Raw genomic sequence first — 7,653 nt, 5'->3', positions numbered from 1 at the left:
GTGGATCTCTCTGAGTTTAAGGCCAGCCTGGGCTACAAAGTGAGTTCCAGGACAGCCTTTTAAAAACAATACAAAACAGAGATTGGTCTGCCTCTGCCTCCAAAGTGCTGGAATTAAAGGCGTGTCCCACCACCCAGAGACAAATTTACCCTTTTGACAGGACAGGTTCTCATTGTAGCCCAGGCTGGCCTCACACCTAGTTTTTGCAGTGCTGGTATCAAACCCAGAGCCTGTGATGCTAGACAGGCACTCTACCAACTGAGCTGCACCCCTAGAGTCCCTCTCTTTAAGATTTAATTATTTATTGTGTATACAGTATTTTGCTTGCATGTATCCCTTCATCAAGGGCAGTCCTGGGCAGAATTAGGAGGTAGAAACTGTCGGCTCCCGATGGTTAGGAGGGGGGAGGGGGAAAGGGAGAACCTTGATTGGAATGTAAAATGAATTATAAGTAAATGTTAAAAAAAAAAAACAAACAAAAAGGAGGTAGGAATCAGTAAGCAGAGGAAGAAGACAAGCTTTAAGGCTGAGGCAGGCTAGGGGTTCAAGTCCTGACCTTTCCACTTACGAGCAGGTGCTCTGGGTAAGTGACTTAACGGCTGCCTCACCTGTAAAGAGGAGCACAGTGCCAAGGCTGTAAGGGTCTAAGCTCCAGGACTGGCGATTGGTAAGTGCCTACTTAGCAGCTGTGCACAGGAGAGCTGAGAGGCGCAGGCTGGGAAGTTTGAGGACACTGGTCTTGAGTGCTGTCTGGAGTTCTACTTGCCACTAAAGAAGCCCTTTCCCTTCTGAGCCTCGGTTTCTTCCTCAGCAGACCAGAGATAGGTGGTCCCAGCCTCTCTCTGCAGTGAGGATGGAAGTGCACAGCAGCCTGAGGCACAGTGCTGAGTCCCGGGAGTCCCTGACCTTGGTCCTGACAGAGGAACCAGAACAAGCCAGCAGGCAAAGGCCCAGTTCTTTCCAAGTTACTGATGTGACGACTTCCTACCAGACCCCGACCCGCTGCCCCCCAGGGCACTGGCTTTCTACCCACTGCTGTCCCCGTCTTTACAGGGGCTTTCAAGCTAGTAAGATATATGGACATACATCTCTACCCAACCACTTACTGAGCTAGGCAGATCAAATCAGCTTCTCTGCAACATAAACGAATAAACTGGAACATAATCGGCTCCACCCCCAATGGTTGCTGGGAAGACTAGCTAAGAATTTACTAAGTGGGTTTAACACAATGTCTAGCATTTAGCAAGAGCCTAGGGGAGGCTGAAATACTAAGAAACAGAAGTGTTCTAGATTTGGGCATTTTTCAGATTTTGGAATATCTACCTATATGTAATGACATGTCTAGAGAGCGGAGGAACCCAAGCCACACAGGTTTTATACAGGTCTTTTACACATAGCCAGATGGTAATTTTTATTTTCATTATTGTTTTTTTAAATATTTTTATGATTTATTTAACTTTGGTTAAATTGCATTGGTGTGAAGTGTCAGATTCCCTGCAAATGGATCTTCAGACAGTTGTGAGCTGTCATGTGGGTGCTGGGAATTGAACCCGGGTCCTCTGGAAGAGCAGTCAGTGCTCTTAACCACTGAGCCATCTTTCATTATAGTTTTAAGAGAGGGTCTCACTGTGTAGCCCTGGCTGGCCTGGATCTCACTGTTGGTTGGCCTTGAACTCAGAGAGACCTGTTGCCTCTGCTGGGATTAAAAACAGGAGCCACCTTACCTAGCTCCAGAGGGTAACTTGTCGACAATTTTTACTACACCTGTGTTCTCAGCGCAGTCTGCCAGCTGGGGGCTGGTGTGGAATTTTCTGGCTGTGGTCTCTGCTTTTGAAGCATTTAGGATTTCCAGATGAGGGATGCCAGCCTTGTAAATATAAATTGACACTATTACTATTGCTATAGGAACACTACGGACACACATCAAGTTATAAGGAAACCTCTGGAATCTATGAATGAAAGATACAGACCCTCTTTAGTATTGGGAGAACCTACTGGGAATCTCACGAGACCCCAGAAACCCTCCTCTCACAAAGCAGAGGGAGCCTGTTCTAATCTTTGGTAGTAAGCTCTGCTCCCCTCCAGAGTTTGACAGACAAAGTGAAGCTTCCATGAGCCCGAGGGAACAAGAGCCTGAGCACAGGTGCCGCTCAGGTGCTGGACGGAGGTCAGTTTGGTTAAAGGAGGCTTGCAGGAGTCCGCCACCACCCTCAACCAGAAGCTCAGCCTTTTTGGGCTTGGACTGTTAGTGGCAGTCAGGACTGGTGTGGAACAAGACTCCACCCCCCCAGGGCAGGGTGGGCCTGGGCTACTGGAAAGGCTTTTCTTTCTGTAATGCTACAAGTAGAGCCCTGGGTGTCACATGCTAGGCAGGCAGGCCGCAGCTCCAGAGAAAGCTAAGGAAGGAAGGAACTGCCTGCCTGCTACCCAAATGCCCCCACAGTAGCTAGCACTCTCCCTGTCCTCAGCACCAGCTCAAGGTTAACCATAAAGTTTGAGATCTGGTCACTGTAATCTCCACAAGACCACTTCTGCTCCTCCCAGAGGGTGGCGGAGTCCTGCTACCTACCAAGGCTTAGTGCGAGGCCTGGGGACACAGGACGATCACACAGACTTTAACTGTAAGGCCATGGAAAAGCAGTGCGAGTCAATGCCACTGCCACCATGGGTGACTTGGGACCAATTTGATTTCACTCTGAAATGTGGCAAGGCTGCCTGTCAGCTCTTCAGCCTCCTGGAGCCTCAGTTTCCTCGCCTCTAAAATGGGCAATATGAACCTTGAAAGACTGCATGCAAATGAGAGATGACATTCTACTAAAGCCTAACCCATAGCTACTCACTGGTGTTGGTGTCTATACACAAGAATACAGCAGCGGGGCTGGAGAGATGGCTCAGTGGTTAAGAGACTGGCTGCCAGTCCAAAAGACCAGGGTTCAATTCTCAGCACTCACATGGCAGCTCACAACTGACTGTTCCAGGTCCAGGGGATCTGACACCTTCACACCAATGCACATACGCAGTGGTGGCGCACGCCTTTAATCCCAACACTTGGGAGGCAGAGGCAGGTGGATCTCTGTGAGTTCGAGGCCAGCCTGGTCTACAAGAGCTAGTTCCAGGACAGGCTCCAAAGCTACAGAGAAACCCTGTCTCGAAAAATCAAAAATAAATAATAAATTATAAAAAAAATAAAAACAAACAAAATACTCTAAACAGCACCAGTGCGAATACAGAAGAGAGCCAGAAAGATGTCACACACCTGTGCTCCTGGCAACTGGGCGGTGAAGGCAGAACGGCTGGAATTATAGGCCAGCTGGGCGACCCCATGAGCCCCTCTCTCAAAACCTACCATCAGTCAGGCTGGGGATATAAGCTCGGTTGGTGGTGTGTGTTCGCCTACCATCACAAAGCCTTGACGCGGAGCCCCAGGACCATGTGAAGGAGGTACAGTGGTGCACATGCTAATAACCCCAACACCTGAGGATGAAGGTCATCTTTAGTAAGTCTGAGCTATAGAAAACCCTGCCTCAGACAAAGCAAGCCCCCAAAACCCAAACTAAAATTTAAAAAAAAAAAAGTGGATTACACCAGATAGAATCAGATCCCAGCTCAGCAGGGACGGGTGGGGAGCATTCAGTAGGGGGAATAGGGCAAGCAAAGGAAAAGGCCCAGAGGCCCTGAGGTCCCACATCCCTGGGATCTGGTGAGTGGGAGGGAGGAAGTGGGGGAGGGCTGCTGCTGGCCTCCTGTGGCTCCGCCCCCCAAGGGAATTTCCTGCTAGGCCGGTGACTCACGGTCTGAGAAAGTTATTCCCCTTTCTCTCTCCATCCTTTTACTCCAGCAAAAGGAAGCTCTCCGCCTGCACAGAGAGCCTCACACACCTGTGTACCCACTTCAACAGCGACCCTAATGGCCAGGAACCCTGTAACCTGGCTCTTCCACAAGGATCTATGCAGAGCCGACAGAAATTTCTCTTTTAAAATATATAGTCACATGTCATATAGGGACAGTTTCAAGAAATATGTCATTGTGTCGGTAGGTGATTTCCCCACGCAAATGTCAGAGGAAGCACTCCCACAAACGAAGACGGCTCTGGTTCCATTAGGTGGCTTGGGGGGGGGTCACAGTTCCACATGGGCTTGTCACTGACTAAAGCATTGTTATACAGCATAAGGCTATATTGGAAAGTGATTGTTTATTTTTTGGGAGGAGTTACACAGGGTCTCACTATGGTGGTCTGAAACTTGCTACGCAGACCAGTCTCACAAAAAAGTGAGCCATTTGTGGGACGGTGGTGGCTCACACCTTTAATCCCAGTACTCAGGAGGTAGAGGCAGAAGGGTCTTTGCCAGTTCAAGGCCAGCCTGGACTACATAGTGAATTCCAGAAGAGCCTAGGCTGTATACAGTGAAAACCCTGTCTCAGAAAAAAAAACAAGCAAAAAAAGTGAGCCATTTGAAGGAAACCATTTCAGAAATGATGGGAGGGGCTGGAGAGAAGGCTCAGCGGTTAAGAGCATGTTAGTCTTGCAAAGGACTCAGGCTCAGTTTCCAGCACCCACATGGTAGTTCATAACCACCCCAACTCCAGTTCCAGGGCATCCAGTGTCTTCTGATCTCTGCAGACAGGCATGCACGTGGACGGTGCACATATCAACACGTAGGCAAGCCACTCGGAAGTTTTGCAAAAAGAAAAAGATGGGAGGAGTTAGGAGGGCCAGGAATTGTAATCCTAGCACCAGGAAAGACAGAGGCGGAGGAGCATTAGCCTGGTCTACATACTGAGTTCATATATTTCCAGGCCAGTCAAGGACACATAGGGAGACCCTATTTCAAAATAACTAACAAACAAAAGAAAGAAAAAGAGAAATGAAGGTAGAGCTGGGGAGGGTAAAAGTCACGCAGTTAATTCAGGAGAGCAAACTGGGGCGCTAAGGAACCACTAAATTCTAAGCTCAGGAGGGACAGAGGCAAAACAGGAGCGATGGCCCAGTCAGTAGAGCCCTAAATCAGCCTGGGGAGAAGATGAGGCAGGCCGCCCTGAAAAGAGCTCTGGGTACAGGGGAGGACACTAGGAGCTGATGGGACAGGCTGTGAGCATCCCACGACACCCCAGAGAGCAGGCCTTGTTATCTGTCCTGTAAGTGCAGCCAGGCCTAGGTGAACACCTGAGTGAGCTGTCTCCCACTGGACAAGGAAGGCCTTAGGAATACCTGCCCCGGGGCCTTGGAGAGATATAGAGAAGCTGCCCGCCAGCTATGAAGGTGACCAACTGCCTCAGTTTACCCCAGGTGCTTTCCCAAACTGGAAGGAGCTGGTCCCCTGCTGTCCCTGCTGGAGCTGCAAGGCTCAGTCCCCCTCAACCCCATCAGTTCCTGTTCCTAAGAACATCCACTCACCTCAGAGCCAGAGGGCTCAGGAACCTTAGACCCTTTCAGGAAAATGTGTTTCAACTGAGAGAAGCTTCCTAACCACAGTTCAAACTCCAGGTCCAACTCAAGCAGGTCGTCACGATGCCGCTCTGCCGCTCTCAGGTGGGTCTCATTCCCAGCCCCAGCAGCCTTCCGACCATGGCTTCCCTAATAGCACTATCAGCATGCTCACCCATTGTGGCCTGCTCCCTCCGCCTCTGTCCTCCCTTGGCTCTCCCATGCTTACAGGGCTCCCTGCACACAGTTTCTTGTGTTTGAAGTTCAGGGAAACTTCACAGGGTAGCAACTCCCAAAGTCTCACAGAGAAGACACTCCTGATTCCTCCCAACTCTCTCCTGTCAGACCTCTCCACCTAACACTGACCTCTGACCACATAGGGTAGGCTTTGCATCAGATTCCTGTCATCCAGTGTGGCGGCACACACCTTTAATCCCAGCACTGGGGAGGCAGAGGCAGGTGGGTCTCTGTGAGTTAGAGGCCAGCCTGGTCTACAGAGCAAATTCCAGAACAGCCAAGGCTACTATGAGAAACCCTGTGTCGAAAAATCAAACCAACCTAAACAAAACAAAACAAAAGATTCTTGTCATCCATTGGCTGCCAGGAGGCACTGTATAGAACCAGCACTCACTGCATGAACCCACCATGTCTTCCCTGGGCGATACCACAAACCTCTCAGATGTCCCCACTGCAGTAAGGAGAGCTCCCGGGAGGCTCCCATTCCTCAGTTATTCTTGCGTCCCTCCCTTTCTTTAGCTAACACTAGCTTCCTGAAGGGTGATTAGGCACACCAGACACCCATGTCCTCATCTCCCTTGCCGGAACACCCCAGCAAAGAACAATTTCATCATGACCACCCTGTACCCTGTGGGAATGTGTCATCAAATGTCTGACCCAGGATACAGGACATTAACGTGGAGATAAAAGGATGGAGGGGGTGTATCGCTGCTGCCATCCCTAAACACAAGGCCTGGAGTATGGGAAGAGGGCACCTACTCCCCCCACCTCCCTTCAACCCTTGCCCTTTGGCCTTGCTTGGAGTCTGCACTAACACATCTGGGATCACTCTCTGCAGATGTGAAGATCTGTGGGGACAACAGTGGACATTACAGGACACAGATCTGAGCTCTACCCAAACACGGAGATTACTGTTGTTACTGGCCAAGCAGCTCAGAAGCCAGGGGATTCCAGATTCCAGGCAGCCAGACAGGTCTGGCTGAGCTGCACAATAATCCTGCCTCAGGATTAGCCTGATTGAAGGGGACATGAACCCAGTGGCTGGTCAGGAGCTGCATGGGGAGGCCAGAGCAGCGCAAAGGGGAAGGAGGTCTTCTAGAGGAAGACCATGGGTGTGGCTACCCTGCCTGCCCCCCAAGCTCCACCCCCTTCCTGGGCTGAGGAGGAGGCAGCATGAAAACCAGACAAAGCTGAGAGGTATCCCCTCCTAGGCCCTCCCTAGCTGCTCCAGAGTCAGCAAAAATAATTCCTGGGGATGGACATAGCTGGTCACTAGACCTCATCAGGCCAGGTAGGCACTTAAAAGCCTGTGTGTCTACTGCCTTCTTAGGGCAAGTAGCCAGCCATGACCGGAAACCCTGGAGGTGTGCAAACATCCGAGTCACTTCTCAGCAGGAAGGAGCTGGGGTGGGGCCAGCTCAGATGACAGTCCAGGCCCTGGGCTTGGCTCTTTCTCCTCTGGGAGGAATAAAGGGTCAATTACTCAGAGGCCTGGGCAGGCAGATTCTTTCTGGGCACCCAGCCTTTTCCTCCTCCACACTTTCAGCTCTGTAGGGGGACCCTTTTCTTGTTCCCTTAGCATCTAGGGCTTGTCCTGACCTAGACGAAACTAGACTATGCTCTGTGCTGCCGTGCCTGGCTGTTCCTCTGCCCAGGCTGAAGACTGCTCATACACCACACTCATAGCGCCCCCTCCAGTCCTGTGCCTCTTCTCTAACATCCTTTTTACTTGTTTACTGTCTTTCTGGTACCCTGGAATGTCACCTCGACCTCCATGAGGACAGAGATTATTGTCAGTTTCCTTCATTCCTGACACCAGCTGGGCAGTGGTGGCGCATGCCTATAATCCCAGCACTCAGGAGGCAGAGACAGATGGATCTCTGTGAGTTCGAGGCCAGCCTGGTCTATGAGAACTAGTTCTAGGACAGGCTCCAAAGCCACAGAGAAACCCTGTCTCGAAAAACCAAAAAAAAGCCGGGCGATGGTGGCGC

At 50.7% G+C, this 7,653-nt stretch overlaps 1 protein-coding gene across 1 annotated transcript in view; it reads right to left on the bottom strand.

Annotated features, from left to right (window-relative positions):
• The window catches only part of Zdhhc18 (zinc finger DHHC-type containing 18), a 34,842-nt gene that overhangs the window by 16,344 nt on the left and 10,845 nt on the right, over positions 1 to 7,653 (bottom strand). The window lies entirely within an intron of this gene.

The sequence above is a fragment of the Microtus ochrogaster genome, chromosome 10 (assembly GCF_000317375.1).
Source record: "Microtus ochrogaster isolate Prairie Vole_2 chromosome 10, MicOch1.0, whole genome shotgun sequence".
NCBI lineage: Eukaryota > Metazoa > Chordata > Mammalia > Rodentia > Cricetidae > Microtus > Microtus ochrogaster.
This window is presented reverse-complemented; position numbering and strand designations above follow the sequence as displayed.